Genomic DNA, 19,522 nt, shown 5'->3' with positions numbered 1-19,522 from the left:
GAGGGATAGAGCCACCTTGACTAGCTGGCAATGGTTTGCACAGTGCATCCCAAGATACCATTAGCCTTTTTAACACTTAGGACAAATTGCTGGCTCTGAAATCCATCAGGACTCCTAGGTCCATTTCTGCAGAGCTGCTTTCCAGTTTCTTGGTGACAAGCATGTACTGGTGCATGAGGGTGTTTTAACTTTTAGTAGTGAATGTTCTGCAAGCTCTTCAGGCAGTCTGTTCCAGAAGAAAGTAAATGAATGAAAAATTAAGATTAGGTGGGGTTTCTTATTCTCATTTTCCTGCAGCATTTGGAGATCTCTTTCTTCATGTTGTCTCTCTTTTTTGAGACAGAATTTCATTCTATTTTTTATTATTTTAAATATTTAAAATATTTTAAATATTTCTATGTCTATCATCATTTTCCTGAGACTTCTAGTCATATTTTTCCGAGTATTTTCTTTTAAGTCATATTTCCTAGATCATAATCTGCATAACTTTCTGATCATTTTTCTGCTGTTTTTTTTTCCTCTTGACTTTCTGTTGGACCACAAGTCTAGTTTTATTAAAGAGTTAGTTGGTATAGAGTGAAGAATTAACTCTATCTTACATCAAACGTTCCAGTTTAGAAATTGTGGCATTTATTTTTTGTTTATTTTAATGATATAAAAGCTGGAAGACAGTTTTATCCACTTTTATTTTTTCCTTCTTCCTTCATCTGCTTTCATCTGGTGTGAAGTGTATTTGACTTTAACAAAGCACTATGATTTAGCTCTAGCGGGCAGCTCAGCACTACATAGCCACTCTCACTCCTGCACAGCAGGATGGGAGAGAATCAAAATGTGAAAACACATAGGTGGAGAAAAACAGTTTGTGAGGTAAAGCAAAAGCTGCTTGCACGTAAGAAGTAAAACAAGGAATTATACAGTCACAGAATTGCAGGTATTGAAAAGGACCTCAAGAGATTCATAGCGTCCAACCCCTCTACCTAAGCAGGTACCCTACAATATGTTGCACGGGTAGGTGTCCAGAAAAGTCTTGAATATCTCCATGGAAGCAGACTCCTCAACCTCTCTGGGCAGCCTTATCCAGTGCTGTGTCACCCTTAATGTAAATAAGTTCTTCCACGCGTTTTATGGAACTTCCTGTGTTCAAGTTTTAGGCCATTGCTCTTTGTCCTATTGCTGAGAAGAGCCTGGCCTTATCCATTTGTCTTCCAATTCCCTTTAGATATTTTAAAGTAGTTATAGGATCCCTTCTCAGTCTTCTTTTCCCCAGGCTGAACAGTCCTAGGTTTCTCAGTCTTTCCTCATGCAGGAGACATTCCAGGCTCTTTATAATCTTTGTGGCCCCTCTGCTGGACTCCTTCAAGGAGATCCTTTTTTTTTTTTAACCGCGGAGCCTCACTACTCCAGATGTGGCCCTACCAGACATGCTGGCCACGCACTTTTTAATGTAACAAGAGTGCCACTGGCCTACTTGTCTACAAGGGCACAGTACTGGCTCATGTCCAATCTGTTACCCACCAGGACACCTTGGTCCTTCTCTGCAGAGCTCACATTTCTTCATTTCTCTCAGCCATTTCCAAAAAAGCAGGGACAATCATGCTTAATGGTTACTTGGGAAGAAAAATCCATTACTCTAAACATACTCCCCTCCTTCCTCTTTTTCCCAGATTTTATTACTGAGCATGACACGTGATGGTACAGGAGAGTCCTTTGGGTAGTCTGGGTCAGCTGTCCTGGCTGTGTCCTCTCCCAGTTCTTTGTGTAATGTCCTGCTTGAATTTATAGGAGGGAGCAGAGGTTCTTTTAATATCTATATGCCCAGCATGAGATTAAGAAACAACGGATCAAATGTTGGTCCCACCAGTTTATCTTAATTAGGGAGAAGGGTAGGGGAGGACGGACATTACTATGAATTAGGGTAATGGGAAAGGGAAAGAGGACGATAGAAAAGATAGGAAAGAAGAAGCAAAGAGTCTTTGTAGGCAACAAGAGGGAGATAGTCACCACCGTGGGTCCAGTGTGATTCGTAGTTCAGCCACTGATCTTCAGTAGTGGTGAGTTGTCAGGCATTGTTGTTCTGTTGACGATGATGACGACCACAGTTATGATGATGACCCCTTTTCAATGGCTCCAAAGTGGTCGAGTCAGCTCTCTTTGGAGTGACAGCTCAAATCCAAAGTGGTTGAGTCAGCTCTCCTTGGAGTGGCAGCTTCTGGCTTTGGGATCTCAGTGGAAACTCCTTTGTTCCTATCTTCTCGGCCTTGCCAGTAGATAAGAGGGAGCAGGGAGGTGCTCACTTGTATCTTGCCTTCACAGGATACAATGGTATCATCCCCCAGTTTTCCATAGCAAGCTGGAATTATTTGGTCACAGGCCAGATCTTCTGCCAGTAAACAGTCCTGAGCACTATCTTCCGAAGGTAAACAGCTAAAATTGTCCACACAGTGATGTTGATTGCTACACGGCAACATCGATCACTCATCTCCTAGACAAGTCAGTGTTATCACAAGAAATACTTCAGGAAGCAAGCTTTGAGACAAAAAACGAAGGATTCTCACATGTACCCCCTGCTCCTCACTGGCAGAGCAGTGTGAGAAGCTGAAAAGCCCTTGGTTCTGTGCAACCACTTCTCTGAAACAACTGAAATATTGGTGCATTATCAACGCTATTTTGATCAAAAATCCAAAGTGCAGCACCATTTGAGTATCTGTGAAGAAAATTCAAGCATCTGGGCTAGGTAGGTGATGTGGGTATAAATGCAAACATAATCACAATTTTGTGAAATGCGAGGCTACTGAAGGTCATCTGTGCAACTTTCTACCCTATGTAAGAGATTTAGTCCTTAAACAAAAAAATAAAAAAAGCTCTAAAGCATTAGAATACCAGTTAAAATGTATTAACAAAACAGTGAACTGCAAAAGAAAATAAATCGCACTGAGAAATATTTCCAATGCCTTATATTTTACAGTTTCTGAAATTAAAAATGAAGATGTGAGGAGTGCAAGGTACATTTACAATGGTCATTATTCTAGTTTAGTACATCTGTTACTCCATTCTCTAGATTTTGAATCGTGTGATTATTGTATTTCAGAGGAACTTAATGAACAAAACTTAATGAACTTAATGGAACTAAAAGCTACTACTTCTAGTGTTGATGCCATTTTAGTTTAACACCACTAACACTTACTAAGTGAACTTAATATATTTTTTGTCAGTTTGAAAACTATGTTAATTATGTACTATATTTTCTCCAGACCATGTGCATAATTCTGTTTATGTTAAGGACAATATGGCGTTCAGAGTAGATGCTTTAATCTCTAGTGGCTCCTTTATTTTTCTTTGAAAAATTACCCATGTTTCAACTGATTGTGATGTATTTTAAAAGACCATATAGTGTATAGTGCTTTCTGATCTCTGCTGGATCACAAAGTAAACCCTTGGATGGTCTGTTCCAGCAGAAACATTAATCAAAGCAATTTGTCTGAACTGATTCATCAGGGTTGGCAGCTTTCCACAGTATTGACTTTTTTTACAGTTCCAGGTAAGGTAACTTTTTGTTTATTGTGTGTTTATTTCTTATTGAGATATTTTAAAAGTAAATTATCTCTGAGAATGAAAATCAAAATGGTGCAAATAAAGTTTTACAGCACATGTTAATTCTTGGCGGAGTCACTCTAAATCACTTGCCATAAGGAAATAGTTACTTCACAGTATTCAGCAATGTGCTTTAACTCAGTCCTGTTTTCTGTATGTTACTTTGTTAACTACATCTTGCATGAAATTCCTTTTCTGTTCTTACTGTGCTAGAGAAGTTTTAAGTAATTAAATAATGCACAAGCATGTATTTTCAGCAAACTTGTATTTTCAGAATCTGAAAAAACAAGTTTCTAATTATCACTAAACTGAGGAATTGGCTAGTTGTGAAGATATTAGATGGTGTTACTGGAGATGTATGGGAAAGAGACTTATCATTTCTTGGAAGTGGTGCTGGTGAAGGTCTAGTCTTTGCTATCAGCCTGTCAGGCACATCTATTGTTGAATCCTTTCCCAAGGTTGGGATGAAATAGGGTGGAAACGTGTTCTGGCAAAATGGGTCCATGCAATCTAACACCTGCCACTCATAAACTTGGAATGATGGCATGCTGTATAGTGAGCTAGCTAATTTGTGCTGCATAGATCTTCCATAAATAGAGATGAATCACTTCTCTAATGAGACATACGAGAATCCCTCTGATGAGTTTTGAATAAAAAAACCAAAAAAACAAAAAAACTTTTAATTAAGATTTTACTCATAGATTGTGTAAGATTTAACAAAAAAAATCACATGTTGAATATATAGAAATTGGTGCAGCTGTTATCTCATAGGAAATAATATTTACTTTCATATTTAAAATAAAAAATTAGACAAAATATTTAAATTTTGTTATGATTTTAAGATTTTAACACATTCCTACTTGATCTCTTCTGAAGTAATCTTAAAATTAGGTGGATATTTCATACCAGTAGTCAAAAGCAGACAGTGCTTATGATAAGCAGTATCTTTTAAGCTGAGGGACTTCTTGACTTTTGGTAATTGTGGCTAAGGCTATGTTGATGCATTATAGTACAGTATAAATTTATAAGTGTGTTATATAACTGTCTTGTATGCTGTAAACTGCGCCTTACCTAATACCAAAATCCTACTATGACAATGAAGCTTTGGTTTTTAAGAAAGTACTTTAGAGAAGAAATACACAGCCAAAGCACAGCAGGACAACCAAAGCTTAAGAAAAAATGTAAAAATGGAGAGAGGGCAATGTGCCTAAAATTAATAGGTAATTTTAACCTGTTCAGAATAGCATTCAATCTATCAAAATCCATTCAAACAATTTTGTAATTCTCTAGGAATGTAAGTCTCTATGAAGATTGTCAACTAGTTTTTAGTATAAATTAGACCTATTGCAAAGTGGTTCATTAATATTTAATTTGTATTTATTTATTTATAGAGAAGCTGTTTATAAAAAAATAAAGCCATTGAGTTTTCTAGCTACAGAAGTGAATAAGGCTGTTTCAGCTATCTGTTACAGAGTACTAATTGGATTAGACACTTGTAATTGTCATAAAAACATGTTCAAATTTATTATTTACCACAACTGTCTTCATTAATTATTTCTACTTACAGAGTATTGTGAATTGCTTTGTTTACAGTGCATAAACATAGAAGCCAAGAACTGCCATTCACAGTTCGTTGCTTAAGATCTTTCTCAATGTGTAGCATTTTTTCAGTAATTATAAATCTAATGCCTTCAAAAGTTGCAACCAGAGAAATTATTGAGATACTGGGGGAATGTTAGGTTGTGAAGCCTCACTTGACCTCCAAACTGCCTGGGGGTGGTGGTGGGGGGTGCAGGTCTGCATTGTGACTTTGGTCCGATCTGTGGTAGGAATGCTCAATAGTATGCTAGTATGCTCAGTGTTGCACTCAAAATGGTTAGGCTTGCAAATCACATGTTGGCTGTGTGAGAAAGATCATACTTTCAGTGGAAGTATGTAACAAGTTTTATAACAGAAGAAGGGCAATATTAGGGTGTAGTACTCCTAGGAATCTCTCCAGAAGTTTCCAGGTTCTTGCCTGCATTGGAAAAGAAAAGTCCCAGGAGTTGTTCTTGTGATAACAGCCTGCTATAGATTGTTTATCTTTTTATTTGAAAAATAGAATAAAAAATAATTAGAAACACAAGATGTCAAAATAGTACTCAGAAATTCACTCAAATACTCTTGCTTTTCAACTTCCTTGTGAAAATGTAAACATTTTCAGTGAAAGTAGACTCTTTGCAAGGATAGCAAAAACAAAACAAAACAAAGAAAAAAAACATTGAAACAACAACAACAAGAAAAAACAACCTAACAAACCAAACGACAATTTTATTTTTCCACTGGGGAAAAAAATACAGTTTTGTGATAAGACCATTAAAGGTATTTAAATGTTTCACTAAATAATTGCACACACGTTTTTTTTTTTTTGTTTTTTTTTGTTTTTTTTTTTTTTTTTTTTTTTCTGTCACCATATTTCCTTTTCATTTTCCTTTTCACATACTTATTAGCTACAGACAGTAAAGTGTGTACTTCTTTTTTTCTATATGGGAATGCTTTGTTCTGACATATGAGTAATCTCTCTATCCTATTTTATGTTTTATTGATCCCTGCCTTCATTCTACTTTACCTTCTCTAACCTTATTGCTGCTTCTGAGGTCCTAAACGTGTCAGTCTGGACTCCAAAGGCTCATTATTCTTCCATGCTATAAACACATCCAGAATTTAGCCATAGCCCCTATTTAACTTTATGTGAGTGCTTTTAGTTCAAGAATACAAGCATGAAAAGTAAATGATACTTTCCAAAACTGTGCAAGCCCACAAATGGCTCAGTGTAGATGCTTAGAATAAACTAAACTAATAATTGGAAAAAATATCTGGTACAAGCACAGACAACATCTTCATTGCAGTTTACAACTAGCAAGCAGAATACAAAATAAATTAAATTAATTGATTTCCAACTATGCCTTCAAATATGATATAATAGAAGAGTGTGAGTCTGTGTGCATGTAATCCAGTAAAAAAAAAATACGGGAAAAGAAATGCACCAAAGGCAGAGCAGAGGGCTGGTACTGAAATTCTGCCTCTGTCAAAGCCTGTAGGAATGTTACCTTTGATTTTATCCAGGCCACTACTTCACTGCATTTCTTCAGTCTTCCTTCAACACTTATAAGAATCAATCAACAAATATCATAGAGCATGAAAAGGAAAATATGTATGGGCTTGATGCTGGCAGGATATGAATCAGGGCTGTTTCTCTCACATTCTGATAGTACTGACTTGATGGGAAGAACCTTTCTACTGCCAAAAACACTAAAATGTATGGAAAATACAAATCTCTTTTAAACATTTTTCACTAACTTTGAGAATGCATGTAGGTTGGTAGAGAGCATTAATGAGGTTATGTATTGTATCTGCCTTTCCTAGGAAAGCTAATAACTTTCCTCTCTAATGTTAAGGTTAGAGAAAGTTTTGCTGTAACTATAAATTAATACAAGCAGGATGTCTCCTTTTTAATTAGATCAGGTGGGTTAGGGTTCCAAAGATACCAAATGTGGGCCAAAATTACACGAGCTGTTTTCTGGTGGCAAACAATTCCTATTTTCATGACATCTCCTGAAGGATATGAACACAAGTATCTGTTACCCAAAATCACACTGGCTGGTGATTCTGACCCTTGTACCTTGTACTATGACTCAAGTCAGTTCTCCAGTTGTGAAGCCTTGTGCTGTCCACCTTCCTGTAGTAATATAAAATGTGACAAGCAAGAAGAAATCTTTATAAACATTTTATGTGCTACAGCTAGCATGTTAAAATTAGATTGTGCCCTCCTGTCCTGCTGTGTTCCATTCAGATCAGTACTGCTGGATGATACGATAAGGCAGTCCTCAGTAGTGTGGCAGTGATCCTGCTACCTGAGTCCACGGATTTAGGGAACAGAGTGATGAAAAGTATTCTTAAATGTGTAGACATTTACAATTTACATTTACATATAGATGTTTACAGAAAGAAACAATGTGTTTCTTTCTAGAAGCTGAGTGAGAAGCTGTCCTGATGTGTTCTGGAAGGTTTCTTTCTCATCTGAGTCTCTGTGAGAGCACTTACTATGCTACAAGAAACAGAACACAGTCAAGGATGAATATTTCCACAAAGTTGATTTGTGTTACATATCCCTCAGGCATTTTCTTAAATCCTTGTTGTTGTTATTTTGATATTTACAACCCCAGTTCCTCTGCCTCAAAACTAATTATTTTGCTTGTTTGTGATAAATACTTCTACCCTTATGCTAAAACTGTGCATAACAGTAACTCAACATCCTAATGCTCAAAAGCTGAATGGAAAAATCAATGCTTTCGTTAATTACACAAATACGTGCCATTAAATATCTTTATTACCACGCTTTTCTGTGCATTCTTAATTAGATGTACAGCCTTATGTTCTATCTAAAAATATGTTAAACTACAAGTGGTTACTGAGAAATTAAATACTGGTGATGGCCATTTTGAATATGATGCCACTATTACCACACTCTTTCATTTTCAAACAGAAACTAATCTGTGAAAGAAACAGAATATTTTCTGAAGGACTTACTTTTCAGTTTGTTGTTTTCACTGGGCAGTTATGACTGTATTCGCTGTGATGCAACATGGTGGTGCTCTTGACAAAAAGGAGAAAACATAGTGATTATGTAAGGTTTATTGCTTAAAATGCTGATGTAAACTTGCTACTAATATTCTAGTAAATTTTTAGTGTCAAAGAAGCCTTTTAAAATTAATTTTTTTTACGTAACATTTCTTAAGGGGATGAAAAGATAAGTTCTGTTATTTTCTCATTATCCTTCTGATCTCCTCAAAATGGAATTAAATTGGGAAGTGCACACAATCCATAAGCCCTGTAGTGGCCTGACTCCAGTAATGGGGAAATCTGTCCTGGCTGTCAAGATGCTAAAATATTAGCATGAATAGTCACACTAAATGCCATTAAAAATATTTCTTATAAAATATAAACTGCAAGGTATAGCTATCAAATCTTTTCTATCTGTTAAATATTTTAAAGACATACTGTTTACATCACATTAGAGCAAACCAACTGCATGTCTCATTCGATGTAAGTACTTTGTTTTCAGCATATTGTGGTGTCATATCTATTGCTTTGAAAAATTGATGCTTGTTTTTACATAATTCATAGTATCATGCCTGCTCAGATGAGTGAAAAACGTTTAATATATTCATGGTGCTACTTCTGTAACATTTTCAAGGTCAGACATTTAGTTGATGCTTGATTCTAATTCTACCAATGTCAGTATGTTCATTTTTAAAAAGGGAAATGACAAAGAATATTTTCTTAAGTGACTTTTTATGTCTGAAATGTATACAGAAAACGTGCTGGAGGCCTTACACCACTTGATTTATGTTGACTTTTCTACATGATGAGAATTTATAATCTGTATCTTATCTTGGGGAAGGAGCATAATTAATGAGAATTTTCAAAGCTATGGTCAAAAGACCCAAAGTCTTGCAAGGAATAATACTGTATTCAAGTTTGCTTTTGCTTTTACTGCCATTTGTCTCTGGGGTGAGGAGATGTGAGGAGGCAGATTTTGTGTATGTCCAACTTCCCCTCATCCTTTGGATGCTGGTTTAAGAAATCTCTACTCTATGATCAGACTGCTGCTCTCACATAAATGATAAATTACCCTAAATCTAGGGTAACAGCAATCCCCCAAGCTTCCATACCTGTGGGTGACTGGTTTTTCTTAATTGTTCTCACTGGCCCTCCAACTCCTTACTATGGATGGATGGGATACCCCATCCCCCGTGCTATGAGCTGAGAAATGTCTACCTTCATCCAGGTGTTCTTCATTAATCTCTTTTCTCTGCTATAAGTGTAACAAGTGTAGGGCTGGGAAATGCTGAAAACTCATGTTTATTGGGGAATTCAAATGATTTTCAAGTATGGAAGAGAGTAAAATTGTATGGGAATTTGTTTAACATGATTCACGATGCCTCTGAGATGGTTATAGAAACTTATTTGTGGAGGTTGTTATGCAAGTATGGAATTCCTCAGTTGTAAGAAATTAGTCTAGAGCTACTCTAATAGAAGTTGCAAATCTTAAGAAAGTCACTTGGCAGACCATATCTGTATTTAGAAATAATAGAAGTAAGTCTGCAAAATGTATCCCTTGGCATATTTTTTCTTTTATATCCTTGGTTAAACTTCAAGTGTACTTGGGAAAAGTTTCCCAAATGTACTTTTCTCTTAACTTTACCCTTGTTAACACAAACTCGGTCTCCACGCTCAGAGCTGGGAGTAAAATTAAAGCAGTAACTTGTTCTGTTTATTCAAGTGTGTTGAAATAGGACAATGCTGGAAAGGTGATCTGCACTGCCAATGTTGGACAGATGGTCTGTCTCCTGGGAGGTCTGTGTCCCTAAGCCATACAGGAGAATCTGAAAACTTAAATGAAGTTAACTTTCTTAAAAAAAAAAAAAAAGCTAAAAACAAACCCTGCATTTGTCTTTCCTTGCCACATGCTTTGGAGTTCTACCTTCAGACAGAAAAAATTATATATGAGTACAGATTTGTTTGCTTTGCTTTGCTTTGCAGTGACTTAAACCATATCTTTTATGTACTGTTATCTCTAAGAACCTAGGGAAAGAAAACTTAAAGTAGATCATAAGAAATAGAGATCAAATAAAAACTGAAATATTGTGGCTCCCATCCTCCTGTCTGCAGGTAGTACTGGCTTTAACTAAACCATTCCAAACAAATATATGCCAAATGTCTTTATTTAAAAACCTCCAGTGATGAATTTTCTTCTATTAATTACCTTTCAGAATGTTATTTTTTAGTTTTTTTATTGATTAATGTCTAGCTAAAAATGCTTCTGTCAGAAATTATACCTGTTAACCTACTGATGTACCCATAGCAGAAGTGCAACTTAATTTTCTTGTTTCAGCTCTGTGTTTTTCAAAGTTAGTGTCTCCTTTCAGCCTAGACATTTGAAATGCCTGCTCTCTTGGTGTCCAGATTGGATGGGGCCCTGGGCAGCCTGGTCTGGTATTAAATGTGGAGGTTGGTGGTCCTGCATGTGGGAGTAGGGGTTGGAGATTCATGATCCTTGAGGTCCCTTCCAACCCTGGCCATTCTGTGATTCTTACTGCCTCTTTGAGATCTTGCTCTATTACTTACCAACTTATTAAGAACTGTGCCTTAATACAGTAGTACTCCAGGGAGTTTTAACCTAAGAACCATCCACAGAAGGCCTTTCTTCAGTGTGTTTTTTTGCGATAGGAAGGAGAACAGTAACTAAGATCTTTCCTGACTGTACTCTTTAAAATAGTTTTCTCACAGATAATTCTTTAGTGTATATTTCAGCAATCAAAATGGCCCAGGAACAATTCCAGTGGGAATGGAGTGAGCATTAAGCCACTCACTTTTGAATGCTAAGGAAGCTCATAACTATAGACACAAGATGCTCCAGAACATTTTGTTGAAGTGTTTGGGAATGTTTCCAGGATCACTTAATTTGCAAGTATGATTGTTATGACTGCCATTGAAGAAATGCTCTTAGAAGTAACAACATATATTCTGTTTTCACTGAAGCTTTCTGGTTTCTTTTCAGAGAGTTTTGTGGTGAAAAACCACTTGACAGATTACTTACTGGGGAAAAAATAAGTGTAGATAAACACTTTTTAAATGTCTAATACTCAAAGACAAGTATTCAATTGTGTTCAACTTACTTGACTTGGGATTCATATTTTCTTAGTTTTAATACTGTGGTGGAAAGAAAAAAAGTTTTTCCAACACTTTTTTTTTTTTTTTTTTTTTTTTGTGAGAGGGAAAGGAGAGTCAGGGAGGAACATTTCACATCCTAGAATGGCCAAAGTGGAGGATAAATTGAAGCACAAGCCTCTATTTCTAAATAATAATTTGTAACCTGATGAGTATCTGATTTTCAAAAAGTAAGGGCCAAAAGTATTTTGGGTTAGCTTATATGTAATATCTTTCAAATACTTGCTCAAGGGAGATGTTTTAATATTTTCATTTTCAAATACATGCAGAAGTTTAGAGAGGAAAAAAATTCCTTTCTCTCCACTGTCCTTATCTTTGAATGCTTCTCTTACTGGAAGAAGATAAAAATTTATACTCAAAACATTAAACACCTTTGTTCTTTGGATGAATAGCTATAGCTTCAAATCAGAGTGGCTCAGTTTTACTTTGGATATGTATTTTGATAGATTGTGTCTCCTGATATGCATTTATATTCTACAAATTTGTAGAACTCCAGTTTTGAATGTTGATGCTTAAATGACACAAGACTGGAATTCTTTGTGCAAAGAAACAAGAGGCAGTTGTCACCAGATCTTGAAGAGGATAGTTATGATATTTGAGGTTACTATTAAAGTCTTTCTAAGTTTTTTTTTTTTTTCTTTTTTTTAAGAGTACCTTGTTTACGTATGTGAAAAACCTAAGACTTTTGAACTTGAAAGGCTTGGTAGATCACAAGCACATAGAATAAATACAGAGTTCATTTATTTTCAAAATAATTGTTTTAAAGTGGCTTCAGGAGTTTGAGGATTTGGCTAATGTTTTTTTTTGTTTGTTTGTTTTTTTAATGCTGAAGATAAAGAATATGAAAAATAAAGAATATGATTCATAACATAATCAAGTATTCTGTAAAAATGAAAAAGCATACAATGAATATATCATTGCGCTTCTTCAGTAAGTGATAACAGGACAGTTATTATGTTATTATGTCTTCACTGTGTGCTCTGTCCGGATCTAAGGTGAAGGTTGAAAGCATTCAGCCATCAAACTTGATAATGAAATCCAGTCCTCAGGGAACTCTTATTCAAGCAGAAGTGATTTTATTAGAGTGTGTGTAAGGGCAAATGAGAAATGATGCAACACCTAGAGCAATACATGATAGTGAAATTTTCTGGTCTGCATGAATCATATTGCTCTGATCAGATCTATGCTGTAATGCATTTTCACTACTTTTCATTGGAAACAACTGCAACTTTTGAAATGAAGGGTTGCCCTTCCTGTAGAATATGAAATAGTACAAGTCTCAGTGGCCTAGTCGAGGGAGGCTGGAGACTGAACTAGCTGCCATGGTTTGGTCTCCATCAGCAGGTGGATACTGCTCAGTCCTGGAAGGCGACACTTCAGGGATGTGCCTATTTTCTTTTGTTTTCTTTAAATTAATGCTTACAGAATTTGTCTAGCATGTACTTTTCCATATTCTCTTCCAGAAACGTCAAATGAACATGCTTATCACTGATTTGTGGGCTGTTATGAAATAGGTCTCTACAAGTAGCATAGCTCCTTTGTATAAGTGGGTTGTAAACACAAGGAAAATGCAGTTGGTTCTCTGAGGTGTCCAAGAACTGAACAACTGATTGTCCTGTGCAGTGACTGTCTTTGACTCTCTATTACTAAAGATTTGTCCTGATGGAAAGAATCAAACAGCATGTGTATGAATTCAGACCAATAAATAAAAATTAAAAAGTAATAATCTAGATATCCATATGTTCTAGTATAGTTTTACCAATCAATGTCCAGAATCTGTTTGGCACTTCTGTTCGTAGTTATCAAAGTAACAGAGCAGTTATAACAACATTGGTACTCTCTGGTCATCCTTAACAGATGCCATCCAAGTATTTTCTTTCTCTGACTTTCTTAGCTTAGCTACTGATGCTGTTGTGCTTCTAGCAGTTCTAAACTAGAGTCCTGTCTCACTGTTACTCTTTGGAGAAGAAAGTTCTAGAACAGATGCAATCCCTATTCTTTTGGTCTCTGTTTGGAGAGTCTGTTCTGCCTGAGTTGAAAGTTAATGTGCTGACATAGGGGCATTGTTAGGACATGGTTTGAACTGGTGACTGAGCACTGGCTGTGGTTGGCCCAGGTAGCACAGGCAGATTGTTTGCACCTGTGCTCCTCATGTGACCACAAAGGAATAGACCCAGGGTGAAACTACACTGGGCTCACATAAAGGCCAGCCACTGAAGGGAAAGCATCTCTTGGACTTATGCTACTTCCTGAGAGGAAGTGCTGCATAGCTAGAGAGCTCCTTCATCGGCTCAGTGAGTTCAGCTGTTCTTTCTGTATATGACTATTGACCTACCTGTGAATACTTTGCCTAGTATTGCTAAGAACCTGTCAGAAGGAATTTTGCTTCTTTGTGAGCAGAGCAGCTAATGTGCCAAGAGAAGGGAATAAGTCTCATCTTGTTCATTTCTAGTCATTCAAGAATCTATATGTGTTTCTGGTTATATACAGAATAAGTTGCGTTATGAAGTCTTCAGAAAGCAAGAGGCAATAGCTGTTTTCTATTCTTTGTACACAGGGTATTTTCATTTTCATATTTTTTCTCCTTACTAGTTTGCTTAGAAATTTTTGATGAATTTCAAGTCCTTTTTCATGATGTATAATCAAGAAGTGAGTTTATGAGAATGGTTTGGGTTTGTTGTTCTGTTATTCAGGTTGTGATTAGCAAGCTAGCACAGGTGAGGCTTGCTTTTTCAGTTGCATTTGGAAGAAATTTAGAGTAACTTTCCAGGTAGACTCTTTTCTGAAGTTGTCAGCTGTTAGCAAGATAAGTTGGCCTATTCAGTCTCAGGCTTCGGTGAAAGCAAACAAGATATAGCAAATATTGACTTACCACATGTCATCTCAGTAAAGTAAACGTCTGTGTTCTCTTCTTATGTGTGGCATAGGATACACTGAAAAAAAAAACCAAACATTCCAGAATTTCTTGATGCTACCTGGTGCGTTGTGTTCTGAACTATTTAAACTTTGATAAGAAGTTCACTAGATTAGTAAGTTGTTTTTTGTTGTAGTTGTGTATTTTGTTTTTTAGTTGCATCTCTTTATCTGAACTGTGAATACGCAAATACCAGTCTGAACCATTTGACTTGACTTAGAAACTTGAGCTAAACTCATTTAGATAATAAGGATAAATTTCAGATTTTTTTTTTTTTAGATTCATCTTTTCACATCAATCAAATGTCATGATGATGATTAATGCTATTAAGAAGTGTGTATTTGGTTTTCAGACTACATACTATACGTATTTTAGCAGTATACAAAAGGTATAAATAAAAAAAAAGAGACAAGTTTGTATGTTTATGTGAGTTTATTTCTATATAATAAGTGGATCAGAGTGAGAACTAATCATGTTAACTGAGAATAATTCATCATTTTTTTTATTATTGCAAAGTACCTCTAAAATGTTAGTGCAATTTCCCAGCACCTTTGGGAAATAAGTCAACAATAGCATTAATATTCTTGTTGAAATAAATAGAACATGTGTTTCATGAAGCAACATGGAATTCCTGTAAGTGCAAATGTTAAGTATATAGCATATCCAATCTGGTCTCAGAGTCTAGTTAGATTTAACTTATGTATTTTTCTGAACTAAGTTAGTGTTTTCCAAGTTAGTATTGTTATATAGTATCATAATGCTAATGATTACGTAATAATATTGTAGTATTAAGCAAATATTGTTAAAATATTAATAGATAATCTCTTAGTACAGTAAGATGACTGCATAGTGTAAAGAAGTAACAGTGAAGGTCATGCAGTTTTTGAGGAGAGTCCACACATGTATAGTTTCAATTATCTTACCAGAGAATTGTGTGCAGCCGGGTCTGTTCTGCATGGAGTGCTCTCCCAGTGGTCTTGGGGCAGGTCCCAAAGGTCATGGCATCATCTGGAACTGGCTGCCTCCCTGAAATCTTGTCTGGATCTTCTCCTGTTCTGCTCCTGGGGAGGCAGTAGCACAGTAGTTATGTTTAAGGGAAAGGATGGGTTTAACTTTGAAATGATAAATATGTTCTTGATCCTATCCTAGTTTCCAGTTATGCTCATGCTGCAAAATCATTGCTTTCAGAGGGAAGGCGCTGACTGAGAAGACTTGCGTTTCCCACATGAAGTGGGAACTAAGACTAGGGGCTCCACTAGCTTCTCCTGCTATTTACTGTGTTAGATATTTACAGTATTTTATCCCTTGATATTCCACAGATAGCTAGCTCAGATGAAGTTGCTTTTGTTTAAAGTTTATAGCATTGATATCTGACAAGAAATGGGCACTTCAGTTCCTTTCCTTCTTTCTTGATTGCTGCAGGAAATTTACTGTTTCTTTTCCCTGTCAGGCGGCACAGAGAGAGTGCAGTTCCCACTGCTGCATTCATCTGCATTCATCACAAGCATTCATGCATATCTCTAAGCACCACTGATGAATTACATAAGGGTACAGTGTAATTTCATAACAGTTTATTATATACCATATGGAATTTTCTAATGGCTATAGGATGAAAAGTAGCCAAGAAGGATATCCAGATCCTAATCTCGTCTTTACTAGACATAAAACCTGTTTGACATATTGGCTCTCTTTCTGATTTAGAATTGGAAATGAGGAGGCCTTTCCTTTGTCATCGGCTCATATAAGCACTGCAAGGTATTGTGTAAAGTTGAGATTGTAGTGGGAACTGTTCAAAGACCTGGAATGACTACCGAAATAATTATTGTTGGTTGCGTAAAAATATACTTTGTACAGCTTCAAAAATGTAATGAAGATGCTGAACTTTTAAAATTCTGCTATGTCTGTAATTCCTTTCCTTTGTAGCTGGATAAAAAAAAAAAAAGGAAAGAAACAGTTACAGTAAGTACTGTAGTTTTTATTCTTTCAACAGAAGGATGGGATTATTTCAACTTTTGTATTAAAAAACCCTCACACATTAAATGAATGGCATTAAAGTGACATATTAATAACTTGGAGCTAGCAATTTCATTTCCTAGTGCCTACTTTGAGTCCTCATGGTCTAATACATCTTAACTTCAAAGCAGTTTCTTCAGGATACAGGAATGGAGTTTGAGTGTGATTTCAACAATAACAATTGCTTCTGACTTTGATAATTGCTTATACATGCAAGGACAGTTCTGCCTGTCTTTTTTTTTTTTTTTTTTTTTTTTTTAATTCCCTCCTGCCCCTCTGCTTTTTGAAAAGCTTTATAGTTGAAGAGATTGCATGGACTGATTTTATGGATGGTGATGTGTGAAAATAAACACTGTTACAACATTTGATCAAAATATTTCTGTTTCTCAATGTAACAAACAGGATAAAGGATGAGTGCAAATTCTGCTCCAAGTGATAACAATTTTAATTAAAAACAGTGTTAAACTCATCTCATGAAGAAAGGGGCTAACGTTTTTATAAACAGGTCTTATTAGCGTATTCCTCTTACCTGAAATAAGAGTGGCTTTTATTCACCATGCTCCTTACCTCTTCTGTTTAACTTTGCAGTTACAGCCTGATTCATTCGATTTGATTGCTGCTGTAATGTGCACCGTGTGTTGCCTTTGCTTGGGGTGCCAGTTGCTTTAGCGAGATTAAGATCCCAGGAAGATGCTCAATGCTACTGCAAGGCTAAGAGATCATGTGTGGGCACCAGAGAGCATAGAATCCATGGCAGGTATGTGAAATCTCAGCTCTAGAAGAGAGAAGCAAATGACTGCCCCCCGGATCGTGTAGTTCCTTTCTAAGCAGCCGAGGAGAATTCCTAATACTTTTAGAACAAATTTGTGCACCTTTCAGGTAATACATCAGGAAGTTCCTCTGTTCCTGTGAGAGTAGTCACAATTTATTTAAATTCAATACTTATTATTATTCATGCTTCACTGCAAGCACTGGATGTAAGTAAAGGTATAATATTTGGCAAAATTGTTTGATTTCTTACTTCTTCAGTAAAAACTCTTTCCCTTCCTATAGCTAGGTGTATTTATCTCAGCTTCTTTATGAAGGAATTAATCCATTTATTCAGTATTTAAACTATAAGAACAAAAGACTATTTTTTAGGCTAAGCGAACCAGCAAAACAATTATGTAATGCAAATAAAAAGATTTCTGTTGACCATGTTGTTCTTCTCTAAGCTGCAGCATCTGTGTCCCATCAATTAATGCTGAAGTAATTTTTTAGCGCTCACTTTTACATTGTATGGCATTATAATAATTATTATTTTAACTAGGGTATTGTATAGCTCTGGGAATTGATGGTGAAAGATGCATTTTATGTTTTAAATGATGTCAAGAGCAAGAATACTTTATAGGTTAAGTGAGACGATTTGCAATTTTGCAACATCCATTTCCTGTAGGTAATGTCTGTATCTCAAGAGTTGACCTTGTTTTTAACTCCAAGATTTAGGAGAAAGCTGGAGGACACTCAACCTTAAACCTGAATTAACATCACATTCTCTACTTCAAAGTGAAGAAAAAGGTATTTGTTATTGGTGATACTGCTGAATGTACCTATAATCAGGTGAAATTTGTATACTGGCCTTCAGCTTTTCTTCACAGTTATTGATTCACCCTTGAAAACTAGATTGAGACTACAGAACACAGAAAATCCCATTCCAAGTTAATGATGTGGATTTCCATCATTAAAATGAATGTCAGAAAACTTAATCCATTTGCTGTATTGATTTGCTAATGAGAACTCTTCTGTATTCTCCTGTGAATGTTACTTGTTTTGTACATTGGCAAAGCTCATGACCCTGACTGATCTGGAGATGATAGCTATTCTCAACAGGATTTTTTCTAATTCATTACAAGTTTGTATGAAAGAAACTACTTTTTTTCTGAAGAATTGCTGTTTCCTGAGCTTTGCCTTCTAATAATTAAGAAGTGAAGCTGAAAGAAAATATGGAATAATTTACAGACCATCAGTTTTGCAATTAGAAAAAATACATCTTCTTTGACAAGTTGTATTTGTCAACAAGACAAAGCACACCCGAAAATGCATTTTATGTGCAGAAAGAAGCTCTTGTCTTTTCTTTCTGTCACCTATGGGAAAACATTCTGTTATAGTCTTTGACGTCCTTTAAAATTAAGTTGTTGCCTTGACTGAAATGCCTGCATGAGAAAGGAAGAAATCTTTTAGGTAATGAGTTATGAGCTTTGTTTTGTTACAGAGAGGATTGTGCAAAAGTTTGCAAAAGTTGAGGCATATATATATGTTATATAATAAAAAATATATAAGATACATGTATCTTATATATATATATATAATACATATATTACATATATATATTAAGAAAATACACGTTTTAAACCAACTCAGTAAACCTTTTTTTTTGATTGCATTTGGCTTTTCTGTAAAGCAATTGATATAGGAATTTATATATGGACAATATATGGAATAGTAAGAATTATCAACAGGAGGCTTTTCTACTTTCACTGATGGCTTGTTATTGTCTCACAGAGCCTGAAGAAGAACATTTGTCTTGTTTTAATTTCCAGATCTTCAAATGAAGAAAGAAATGCATTCAGAACCTTCAATTTCATGATAGCAAGAAAAAATGGAAAACTCATTGTGACCTTACTTATTCTTTGTGACTTTATGACTTACAAAATATTAAAATTCTATCAGTTTATTGCTTGGAATATTAGAAGCCAGTTCTTTGGCTTGGCATAAGCAGTACGTGTTCTCAAGGAGCACACTTGCTTGTGGAGAATGCACATTTGTTACTTGATCTGCTCAGGCCCTTTGTTTTTTACCTCCTCTCTCCTTTCAGCAGTTGCAAAATACATTTGGGAATAAGTATGTTTCTCACAAGCCACATGGTATGCCCCGTATTTTTGGCAGAATACCTGCTGTGCACTTAATCACTGTGAAATCTCCCTTGGCCCTTATTCTGCTCCATGAACAGAAGATAATCTACCATGTAACTGGATGGATATAGGGGGGGAAAAAAAACCTTGTTTGATAAAACTGTAAAATTCTAAAATACTGCAACAGTCAAAAGCCTCTTTTAGATATAGTATGATTCTCATACTTTTGAGGACAAGTCAGTGCTGTCATCCGATTTCCTTTTCATCTCAGAAAACATTCTTTTGCTGTGTGGGGGACAGAGCACTGGCACAGGTTAGCCAGACAAAACATGAGTCTCCT

General features: G+C 35.8%; 1 long non-coding RNA gene across 1 annotated transcript; it reads left to right on the top strand.

Moving 5' to 3' along the window:
* Nucleotides 1–13,571: 13,571 nt before the first annotated feature.
* LOC128090903 (uncharacterized) lies at nt 13,572–19,280 on the top strand. The gene is made up of 4 exons (XR_008211140.1): nt 13,572–13,658; nt 16,880–17,048; nt 17,771–17,848; nt 18,871–19,280. It is a non-coding gene; the product is annotated as an uncharacterized LOC128090903 (long non-coding RNA).
* Nucleotides 19,281–19,522: the final 242 nt, after the last annotated feature.

This window comes from Tympanuchus pallidicinctus, unplaced genomic scaffold (assembly GCF_026119805.1).
Source record: "Tympanuchus pallidicinctus isolate F22 unplaced genomic scaffold, pur_lepc_1.0 scaffold5, whole genome shotgun sequence".
In the NCBI taxonomy this organism is placed as follows: domain Eukaryota; kingdom Metazoa; phylum Chordata; class Aves; order Galliformes; family Phasianidae; genus Tympanuchus; species Tympanuchus pallidicinctus.
This window is presented reverse-complemented; position numbering and strand designations above follow the sequence as displayed.